Here is a 12,389-nt window from a genome sequence, read left to right on the forward strand (position 1 = left end):
ATCGACGAGGTGAATGAATCTATATGTTGTCGAGGCAGTGTAGACGATTTCAGTCGACGTCGATCAATTGATGCATCAGTCGCCTTTTAATGTTTACATACATACCAATATGGCGTCTCTCCCTCCTCTCTCTCTCTTTCTCTCTCTCTCTCTCTCTCTCTCTCTCTCTCTCTCTCTCTCTTTCTCTTTCTCTTCCTCTTCCTCTCCTTCTCTTTCTCACCCTTTAAAGCGGTAACAAGGATAGGTACCTCTATGGAAGGGAGAGAGAAGGGAGGTAGAACATGGTAACATAAATTTTGTTTGGAGCACTCTGAGGCCGACCACACACAATAGGAATTAGGATGGGTTGAAATAAGGGATGAATCGTTGAGCTGTGTCCACCTGTCCACACATAGTCGACGGCCGTCGATCGACGAGGTGAATGAATCTATATGTTGTCGAGACAGTGTAGACGATTTCAGTCGACGTCGATCAACGGCCAGTATGTGTGGACACGGCTTAACATGTGCGCCAATAACTGCACAGTTTACATCAGTTTCAGGCCATCACTGAGGAAAAATCCATTTGGCTCGAGTAATCATTTCCATCCGTCCAGCTTAACAAGGGCGCTGGGACAGTCAGATGTTCTCCATTTAGTATTATGTTCCTCCTAAACTTCTATTTTTTCACAATTTAGCATTATGTTCCTCCCTTTTGAGTAATTTGAACTTCTGCTGTTTTTTATATGCCAACTTATTTTTCTAGGATCTTTAAGCAGGATCATTTGCAGCCTCGCCACTGACAAATCGTCGAAAACAATACGAAGCATTTGCATTGACATCAGAATCCCGATTTCAACTTGGATTTGCTAACTTCACATTCGTCAATCAGGGCGCAAGCCGAGTTTGCACGATGAGAAAGAAGACGAGCAAGGACTTAGGGAAAAGTAAAATACCTACATTAAAACTGTGTGCCTGATATACTTACTTGTTACTTTGGAAGTACTACTCGCACCTGGTGCCTGTTTTGTGCTTGTATGTAGCTACTTTATCAATACTTGAGTATTTTTTTTTTCTGCCAATATGAAAGCCTTATGAAAACCTACTCGGTATTACCGAGGTATTGTACTTTGATCCTTTGGATGTACATTAGTACATAGATGTTGTATTTTATTTAACACCTAACCGTAACCGCTAACCTCAGCCTGGTTCATTCAAGGTCACACTACCTCCCCTCACATGGAAGTGTGTTTATGACGTGAGGGGGCGTTAACCACTTTTAGGTTTACGTTTCCCCTCTTGCCATACTAAACCGAGCTCTCGACTGCGGTTAACGATAGAGTCGCCATTTTTGTTCCTCCTTCAGCCTCTGTCCCTCCTTTTTTTCTCTCTCCCCCTTTTCTCCCTTTTTCATAAACTGATGGAGGTTTATCCTATTACAGATAAGTCCAATTCCATGTCTATTCCATGGATTCATGAATTCGCACCATGAAATTTGGACGTGCCAGAAATGTAGCAGAGTTACAGACTGGACTGCGTCTACTAAAGATTTCGCTCCGATGAGTTTTGGTTTTCCTTGATTCCATTTGGACTTTCGGATTGAGCCCAATTTCATGTCCATTCCATGGATTCATGAATTCGCACCATGAAATTTGGACATGCCAGAAATTTAGCAGAGTTACAGACTGGACTGCGTCTACTAAAGATTTCGCTCCGATGAGTTTTGGTTTTCCTTGATTCCATTTGGACTTTCGGATTTGTCGTGTTTAGACACCTTTACGATTGTTCTGCCAAAGTGCATCGAAAATTGTCAGAGAGACTGTATCGTGAGTGGCCGGCCTACGTTACATTATACATTTTATGTTCAGACAGGCTCGTGTTACCTCTCTGTTTATGTAACCAGCTTTTTGTAATGAATAGCTTTAACGTATGTACGTCAGAACAGACAGGCTAGGCATCTGACTACTTGACAATGTGAAGTAAATTATTACCCGACAAACACAGGGTGGGATGGTTAAAGTAATGCATAGTGCAAGAGATAGTAGTAGAACCCGGATAGTAGTCAAAAGATTATTAACATAATCTTATTTTAGCAGACGATTTAGCATATTTTGACGATTTTGGAGAGATTATTATCCGGCCTTTAGATAGTAGATAGTTAAAGAAAATTGATCTGTATTTGTGTTTTGTGTCACAATTTTTGTGGTCATGGGAAGATTTCCCCACATCCTAATATTTGCCAAAGTCAAATATTTGTGCTTCTAATGCCCTCACTAGTCCCTACTCCCTACTCACTTTTAAAAAACTGCTTCATTGTTCTTAACCAGACAAAAAAAAAAAAAAACATCAACAACAAAACTTCACACTTGAAGTAAGTTCCTAGTAAACCATATACCCAATACCAAGTACAACGTGTCACTTGAAAATATTTTTTCAAATGAGGCAAGCACAAGAGTGATGACAAATGCTAGGGGATTGAGAATGACAGTAAAATGACAAAAATAACCATAATGGCAACATTCAACAACTTGAAAATGCCAGTAATACTATTTTTTTTTTGTGAACACTACAAAATTACAAATACTTACATACACTCTCTGCATACATTAAATTAATCCGGCCGACTAAATTGAAACATGGAATTCTACTTGATTTCAGTGACGTATTTGTAAACAATATGGATCAGACTAGATACGATTTCTAGTTTCATGAATTCATAACCCAGCTCATGATCGATTTCTAGTCTGCCACCTAACTACAGAAAAGATCTGTTTTGTAGAGGCCTCATTTGAAATTGTGTACACTTATGTCAGCTCCAACAAATCTCTACATGTAATGTAGTTATTGTCACAATAAATACTGCAGAAAATAGAAGATAAACTAGAAATATATTGACCTATAGAAGTTCGTAAGTACCAACAATATGTTGGATACTATTAGAGGTATACTCATGTTTTGCAGATATAACACATAGGGTTATATTATGTTTTTAGTCCGTCCTTCCTTTATTATTACAATAGTAATAAAAAGGTATAAGGGACGGACTATTGTATTCGCTTCGGTGTCGTCAACAATATGTTGGATACTATTAGAGGTATACTCATGTTTTGCAGATATAACACTTAGGGTTATATTATGTTTTTCCACTTGGATGAGTAGAGCAACATTTTCTCTTCAACAATATCGTATGAAATGCTTTAGCTACCTCTGTACAGCATACCAACAATATGTTGGATACTATTAGAGGTATACTCATGTTTTGCAGATATAACACTTAGGGTTATATTATGTTTTTAGTCCGTCCTCTTGGATGAGTAGAGCAACATTTTCTCTTCAACAATATCGTATGAAATGCTTTAGCTACCTCTGTACAGCATATGCATTGTATGTGGAAACCTTTACCTATATGTACCTTCAACTAGTCATATAAGACTAACACACACACACAAAGGCAAATGTACAGCATATGCATTGTATGTGGAAACCTTTACCTATATGTACCTTCAACTAGTCATATAAGACTAACACACACACAAAGGCAAGAGGGGGCAAGCGCACAATTTTTACACAGAAAAGTTTAATGTGAGGGAAATAATATGCAAGCACCCATTTGGAATAACTTTCGGGTTTAATTGAGCTCAACACCATGGAAGACTTAGTGCCCAGACCAACGGGTTCTGCGAGTAATATGCAAGCACCCATTTGGAATAACTTTCGGGTTTAATTGAGCTCAACACCATGGAAGACTTAGTGCCCAGACCAACGGGTTCTGAATGCAAGCACCCATTTGGAATAACTTTCGGGTTTAATTGAGCTCAACACCATGGAAGACTTAGTGCCCAGACCAACGGGTTCTGTGGGGCCAAAGAAAGAATGCTTTGGGAAGAAACGAATCATTTTTCCTAACAATTCTAACCCTTCGTTTTGGGAGGGGGGGGGATCACACCTAATGGTCAATAAAATGTTTTCTGTGAAATGGACCGTAATAAAATTTTACCTTCTTTTGGATTTTGGAGCACATTATTATTTTCACCAGTGATGGTTTTTTAGTGTTTGAGACAACAATATGATGGCATTTTTGCCACTAATTGACATTTTTATCGCTCCTTATATTCTTGAAAGAGTCATTGTGATTTATCTGGGTGCAAGATTCCTTTCTAAAAACTCGGTTCTATCTTTTCTTTTTTCCTTGAAAATAATAAAAATGATGATGATCATAGTAAAAATAATTTAAAATAAACTAAAAGTGAAAAAGTTGTGTAAGTATTTTACTTTTCATCAAAGGAAACGCAATATTGACTTTTTGAGCAATATGGGCCTAAAGTGCCTTGAGGTTGTGGAATCAAGTCCACTTTGAAAACTTTCCCTTTAGGCCTTTATTAGTTCTCAATTTCTCATTCAATTAATTTATTTTAAGTATCTATGTATGTATTGTATGTTTGTATGTGACTAATAATCTGACTAGTTTACATTGTGGATGCACAAATTCAACTCGAAACATTTTGAGCAAGTGCTGTGCAACGCCTATAATATAGGATTATAGGGCGTGCATTAGTTTCCTATCCTAATACATACCTATGCAAAACTACCCTGAGGGTGCACTCAGGGTTGCGAGGTTGAAATTCCCAAACCCGAGCCTATGTACATTTCTCTTCTCATCTAAAAGTTCTGTTCTGAATTCTTTTGAAAAGAACATCAGTGATGGTTTTTTAGTGGTTGAGACAACAATATGGTGGCATTTTTGCCACTAATCGACATTTTTGTCGCTCCTTATATTCTTGAAAGAGTAGTCATTGTGATTTATCTGGGTACAAGATTCCTTTGCGAGTTGCGAGGTTGAAATTCCCAAACCCGAGCCTATGTACATTTCTCTTCTCATCTAAAAGTTCTGTTCTGAATTCTTTTGAAAAGAACATTCGGTAACCTCTTTCCTAGAGCGAAAGCCTCTTTCCTATGAGTGAAAGGGGCGTTTCAAGTTTCAAGAGGGTTAATGATATTCATGCTTTTACATAATTTCATTTTTACCAAAGTTTTACATCTTTTGTTTTGCTCTATTTACAGGAAAGGGAAGGCACTAGGGAGAAGAAGGGAACCTCTTTCCTATGAGAGTCAAAGGGGCGTTTCAAGAGGGTTAATGATATTCATGTTTTTACATAATTTCATTTTTACCAAAGTTTTACATCTTTTGTTTTGCTCTATTTACAGGAAAGGGAAGGCACTAGGGAGAAGAAGGGAGCGTAGCATTTCTGCTTACTTGATAGTACGAATGTAAAACATTGATAAGAGCTTTTATTTCTCCTCTCTTTCTCCATCTCTCCTTTGTTGCTTTCTCTCACCCTTTATCTTCTCTTCTTTTCCTTTCTCTCAACCTTTCTCCATTTCTCTCTCTCTTCCTTTCTGTCACCCTTTCTTCATTTCTCCTCTCTCTCTCTCTCTCTCTCTCGCCGTTTCTCCATCTCTCCTCTCTTTCTTTCTCTTGTCCTTTCTCCATATCTCCTTTCTTTCTTTTTCTCTCACCCTTTCTCCATCTATACTCTCTTTCTTTCTCTCACCCTTTCTCCAACTCTTTCTTTCTCCCACCCTTTCTTCACCACTCCTCTCTATCTCTCCTTTCTTATCTATACTCTCTTAGTCAGCTCCCATGGCGTAGTGGTCACTGCACTCGCCTTGCATCTATACTCTCTTTCTTTCTCTCACCCTTTCTCCAACTCTTTCTTTCTCCCACCCTTTCTTCACCACTCCTCTCTATCTCTCCTTTTTTTCCTTTTTCCATGTCTTTTTCGCTTTCTCTCCTACCCTCCCTTTAGTACCCTTTATCCATCTCTTTTTTTTCCTTGCTTTCTCTGTGACGCCTCATATTTCACTCATTTTTCTTCTTCTTCTTCTTCTTCTTCTTCTTCTTCTTCTTCTTCTTCTTCTTCTTCTTCTTCTTCTTCTTCTTCTTTTCATAAGTCCCTTGTATTTTTTTTTGTACTTCATTTCCTAGCATATTTTTGTCTCGACATAAAAGCTTTTATTGTCTTCTTGTTTTACTCATCATCATCTGTCTTCTTTTTCGCTTTCTCTCCTACCCTCCCTTTAGTACCCTTTATCCATCTCTTTTTTTTTCCTTGCTTTCTCTGTGACGCCTCATATTTCACTCATTTTTCTTCTTCTTCTTCTTCTTCTTCTTCTTCTTCTTCTTCTTCTTCTTCTTCTTCTTCTTCTTCTTCTTCTTTTCATAAGTCCCTTGTATTTTTTTTGTACTTCATTTCCTAGCATATTTTTGTCTCGACATAAAAGCTTTTATTGTCTTCTTGTTTTACTCATCATCATCATCATCTTTCAACCAAGAACCAAGAGTAGTGTCGAAGAAGTGTAGCGTTCATTCAACAATGTTTGAAATGGGAAATCTACATGCTTATTTTTTTTGTACTTCATTTCCTAGCATATTTTTGTCTCGACATAAAAGCTTTTATTGTCTTCTTGTTTTACTCATCATCATCATCATCTTTCAACCAAGAACCAAGAGTAGTGTCGAAGAAGTGTAGCGTTCATTCAACAATGTTTGAAATGGGAAATCTACATGGCTTTTCTGTTTTCTGGTTCTCAGACATCTGATGACATCAGGTTGCAGGCTTCGTTAAATTACTGTAAAATGCTCAATGGCTCAACTTTCTTCAAAACTTCAAATTAATAGAAAACATTAATTTATATCAAAAAAAAAAATCAGAGGGGTGTTTCCCGTGTTTCCCGTTTTTCACATTATTATAAACTACACCCAATAAAATACATTTCGAATCTAAAGGCTTAATTAATTCTAAATCAATCAATAAATAATCGAATCTAAAAGCTTAACAAGAGCGCTGGGATAGTCAGATGTTCTCCATTTAGTATTATGTTCCTCCTAAACTTCTATTTTTTCACAATTTAGCATTATGTTCCTCCCTTTTGAGTAATTTGAACTTCTGCTGTTTTTTATATGCCAACTTATTTTTCTAGGATCTTTAAGCAGGATCATTTGCAGCCTCGCCACTGACAAATCGTCGAAAACAATACGAAGCATTTGCATTGACATTATTGCAACGAAATATGTCATTGTTTTCAAATTTGCAGCTCTCCCCTTCCCTCCCTCTCCATTTCCTCCCCCTCATTCTCGTTTCTCTCTGCAAATTTTCTCGGGAAAGTCTGGCACACATATTATTTTCTAACAGAGGAAATTCTTCGTTCAGGCCCGAAACTAGGGTGATCATTACATTGGGTAAAAGGTGTTGGAACTGCTACTTTGGTACCTCCTATAGAGAACTTCAACGAATAGTGCAAAGATAGACGGTAGAAGAGCTCGAGTCTAGATAGAAGAGGGGTGGCTTGCAAATCTGAAAACCTGCTTTAGTAAGAACTCTGCAGAATTTTTCCGAATTGCCACCTATAAGATGCACATCGCCATATGTTTGCCAATATTTGAAACGGATCTGTACCTTGGGGGGAAGAAGAAGAAGAAGATAGAGAAGAGGTTCTAATTCACATTGTGTATATTTTTGAGGGGTTCTATCACTTTGAACAAAATATGAAAATGTGATCTGTACCTTGGGGGGAAGAAGAAGATAGAGAAGAGGTTCTAATGTACATTGTGTATATTTTTGAGGGGCTCTATCACTTTGAACAAAATATGAAAATGTGCTAGGCAAAAAACACGACCTGCCCCCCAATGGTTCAAGTGCCTGCTCGCGTGTTTCCTTTTTCAAATAAAACGTGTACCTCTATAAAGTTCGGATGAGCAATTCCAGTGGAAATGCTGCCCCTCAATGGTTCAAGTGCCTGCTCGCGTGTTTCCTTTTTCAAATAAAACGTGTACCTCTATAAAGTTCGGATGAGCAATTCCAGTGGAAATTCAGTGAACCGAACCCAGCTAGACCCAGCACCTGAGACCCCATCCGTTACATTAGTGTCTAGTGTGCACTAAATAAAATAAGGGATGAATTTTCCCTTTTTTCCCTCGTTCAGGCTGGAAGTTTTTCCCCGTTCCTTCTCTCCAGGGAGTTTTTGTTTGGAGCAGGCAGAAATTTACCAGTGTACTTTTCAATTCACCTACTGTAGAGTTTTCGGAATGCACTCACTAGAGCTCTTGAAACGGACAAATTCAATATGGAGAATTGGAGATGTATTTCTAACTCTCTCAAAGGGAATTGTACGAGTAATAATACCCAATGAATGTACTTTGCAGCATATATAAAGCACATTGAATACATCTAGAAATCTTTTGTAAAGACCGGACGTAATAGGTACCTTCAGATTATTAATTTTAGTAAGTTATAATCTTTGTTCCATTACATGATAGACATTATTACTGTTGTTTTGTATCGTTTCCAGATCTAATTTCTTATTAATTGAATGAGGAGGAGTGAATTTTCCCTTTTTTCCCTCGTTCAGGCTGGAAGTTTTTCCCCGTTCCTTCTCTCCAGGGAGTTTTTGTTTGGAGCAGGCAGAAATTTACCAGTGTACTTTTCAATTCACCTACTGTAGAGTTTTCGGAATGCACTCACTAGAGCTCTTGAAACGGACAAATACAATATGGAGATGTATTCTAACTCTCTCAAAGGGAATTGTACGAGTAATAATACCCAATGAATGTACTTTGCAGCATACACATTGAATACATCTAGAAGTCTTTTGTAAAGACCGGACGTAATAGGTACCTTCAGATTATAAATTTTAGTAAGTTAGAATCTTTGTTCCATTACATGATAGACATTATTACTGTTGTTTTGTATCGTTTCCAGATCTAATTTCTTATTAATTGAATGAGGAGGAGTTTGTGATCAATGGTGTGTCTGAATCTGAAAGATGGAGATTTTATATTTTCCTGATACTCATGCCTGATCAATTCTTTTTAGCATGTCCTGTAGAAAATGCAAAAAAAAAAGAAAAAAAAAACGGAGAGAGAGAGAGAGAAAGGAAGGACAAGAAAGGATAAAACAAAATCGACAAGGAAGAATGGTGGATGGTAAATACCATTTGAAAATTTCCTCGAAAAGGGTCAAAAAATTCTCAGATGTCCAGGCGCTGAATCTTTCTGGAAAAATTCCAAAAGACTTGAAATAGGAAGTCTCAAAAAATAAAAAAAGGGGAGAAGAAGAGGGAAGAAAAAGAGGATTGCCCTATAAATCTTTCCGTTTTCGACATTAAATTTGCATCCCGCTTTGAGTGTCGGGGCCGAGATTGAAATTGTTGGCAAAAAACACTCCGAGGAAGAAGGCAGAAGAAGAGGAGGTGGGGGAAAATAATAATTGCTTTTCTTTCTCAAGTGCGTAACTACTCGAGCCCAATTGGAAAGAGAAATAATTTGCTCAGAAAATTCACATTATTATGGTAATGATAATGACCTCATTCACTTATCTTCACACCATAGGCATGAATAATAAAAGCTCATTAATAGTAGCTTTATTTATTCCCCAAACAGGCAGAATAAACTAATAAATGTGACCTTTTAGACTTCAATTCAAAGTATGAAAAGAAGAAGGCAGAAGAGGTGGAGGAGGAAAAGAAGAAGGCAGGAGAAGAGAAGGCGAATGAAGAGGAAGAGGGAAATGAAGAAGAAAAGGAGGAGGAGGAGGAGGAGGAGAAGAAGAAGAAGAAGAAGAAGAAGAAGAAGAAGAAGGCGAAGGAGGACGAACTACTAAATTTTATTAACGCTCCCATAATTCTAGTCATAAATCTAAGATACCCATGCAATGTTGTGTAGTTACATAATCCTCCGGAAATGTCTGGATTTTAATTTTACTCCAAATCCAACGATTTTTGCATTCAATACTTTTGTATATAAGCAAATTATTACCAAGGGCATTTTCAATATCGACCTTAGTTTTAGAGCTTACAGCTGAATTCCATTATTATGATGTCGAATTACACCACTGTTTACTAATGAGTGTTTTTTGTGTCGGGATTTTCGTAACAATTTACGCCCGCAGAAATCTGGTTCAGCTTTGTGTGTTGATGTGTTCCTAGATGATACAAACTTTGTTGTGTTTTTGACTCCCGGACATCCTGTGTAATTTGCAGTAAAATTCACACACATAAATACACTGAGTAATATACAATCTTCTTTTGTGTGTATTCTGCAGTCTTATCCTATGTACACGCTTTTCCTGTTTCCCTACAAGTGACTTTTTTTTCCCTTTGAACAACATTTACTTTGAGAATCCGGTGTCTGGATTTTAATTTTATTCCAAATCCAACGATTTTTGCATCCAATACTTTTGTATATAAGCAAATTATTACCAAGGGCATTTTCATTATCGACCTTAGTTTTAGATCTTAGAGCTGAATTCCATTATTATGATGTCGAATTACACTACTGTTTACTAATGAGTGTTTTTTGTGTCAGGATTTTCGTAACAATTTACGCCCGCAGAAATCTGGTTCAGCTTTGTGTGTTCCTAGATGATACAAACTTTGTTGTGTTTTTGACTCACGGACATCCTATGTAATTCACAGACATAAATACACTGAGTAATATACAATTTTCTTTTGTGTGTATTCTGCAGTCTTATCCTATGTACACGCTTTTCCTGTTTCCCTACAAGTGACTTTTTTTCCCTTTGAACAACATTTACTTTGAGAATCCGGTCATCCCCCCCCCTCCCCTTCCCGCTTTTACCACTCGGCTTATAATGCACCGCCAAAGGAAAATGGCAAAACCCATCAGAGAAAAAGATCTTTTGAACCGTGGAAAATATTTTATGTCAGACGCCAAGCTCACAGATGTGCTTCTTGAAATATTCTGGTCGCTGAATTATGTATGAAGATGAAACTTTTTATATTTCCCCCATATTCTTGGAGCATGAGCGTGCATTATTTATACGGTTGCAACACGTTAAGACGTTTTCAGGTCATATATCTGATGAGGGAAATACATTAGAGACTGTATAGTATGACACAGACAAGGAAGACACGGTATTTCCAGCTGTTGCTCAGAGATGAAGCTGATAAATAATCAGACAACCAACATGTTGGAAAAAAAAGTGAAATTTTTTGATCCTTACACATACTGAAGTGCTCGTTTAGGGAATTTTCAGTCTCATTCGAGGTCGTATACGTACATAGTGAAATTTTTCGATCCTTACACATACTGAAGTGCTCGTTTAGGGAATTTTCAGTCTCATTCGAGGCCGTATACGTACATACATACATAAGAGATGAGGGACTTATAATAGTAGACTTGTTTATGTTTTATTTATTTCATCATAACTCTCGAATGGTGAAATTTTTTGATCCTTACACATACTGAAGTGCTCGTTTAGGGAATTTTCAGTCTCATTCGAGGTCGTATACGTACATACATACATAAGAGATGAGGGACTTATAATAGTAGACTTGTTTATGTTTTATTTATTTCATCATAACTCTCGAATGTTTTGTCCAATTTTGATGAAGATTTTTAAAGAACATGTTTAAATTTAAAACCCAAAGGAAACATTATATTTAAGTTCAATTGGGCCTTTGCCATTCTGAGAGAGTCTTGTGACTAGTTTAATTTTCAAAGTAACATTTGGTCCTGTTTGGTTTCAGGAAGTGCAAATACTGAAAGCCCTAGTGCTGGGTGAGGAGGACATAAGAGATTATAATACTAGACTTGTTTATGTTTTATTTATTTCATCATAACTCTCGAATGTTTTGTCCAATTTTGATGAAGATTTTTAAAGAACATGTTTAAATAGCTTAACAAGAGCGCTGGGATAGTCAGATGTTCTCCATTTAGTATTATGTTCCTCCTAAACTTCTGCTATTTTTTATATGCCAAGCTAGTAAATATTGTTTAAAACAAGTTTTATTCTATGATAAAAAGTTCTAAACCCCTCTGTTTAGGAGTTATGGACTCAAAACTGGGTAAACGCCACATAATGCCCCTGGATTGCATAACCAAAGTGCCGGAAAACTTTAAGGCCGTTGAGCATGTCGACAGCGATGTCCGATCGAGCTGAAACTTTTTAGGTAGTGTTTTTAGACCAAAAGGAACCATAAATCGAGTGATAATCATTACTTTTTAATACTTCGAAAATACGAATATAGACATTGTTGTTTGTGAATACAGACATTCTTGTTTGTGATCAATGGTGTGTCTGAATCTGAAAGATGGAGATTTTATATTTTCCTGATACCCATGCCTGATCAATTCTTTTCAATATGTCCTGTGGAAAATGCACAAAAGGAAAAATACAAAAAATAGAGAGAAAAAGAAAGGACAAGAAAGGATAAAACAAAATCGACAAGGAAGAATGGTGGATGGTAAATACCATTTGAAAATTTACTCGAAAAGGGTCAAAAAAATTCTCAGATGTCCAGGCGCTGAATCTTTCTGGAAAAATTCCAAAAGACTTAAAATAGAAAGTCTCAAAAAATAAAAAAAAAGGGAAAAATAATAATTGCTTTTCT

The 12,389-nt window shown here is 37.0% G+C and overlaps 1 long non-coding RNA gene across 1 annotated transcript in view; it reads left to right on the forward strand.

The window, feature by feature from the left end:
* Window positions 1–11,574, forward strand: part of LOC113469789 — a 14,080-nt gene extending 2,506 nt beyond the window's left edge. Inside the window, exon 3 of the long non-coding RNA XR_003393097.1 lies at window positions 11,526–11,574. This is a non-coding gene — a long non-coding RNA (uncharacterized LOC113469789). The remainder of the gene's footprint in view (window positions 1–11,525) is intronic.
* Window positions 11,575–12,389: the final 815 nt, after the last annotated feature.

Source organism: Diaphorina citri, unplaced genomic scaffold (assembly GCF_000475195.1).
Source record: "Diaphorina citri unplaced genomic scaffold, Diaci psyllid genome assembly version 1.1 scaffold46, whole genome shotgun sequence".
Lineage (NCBI taxonomy): Eukaryota > Metazoa > Arthropoda > Insecta > Hemiptera > Psyllidae > Diaphorina > Diaphorina citri.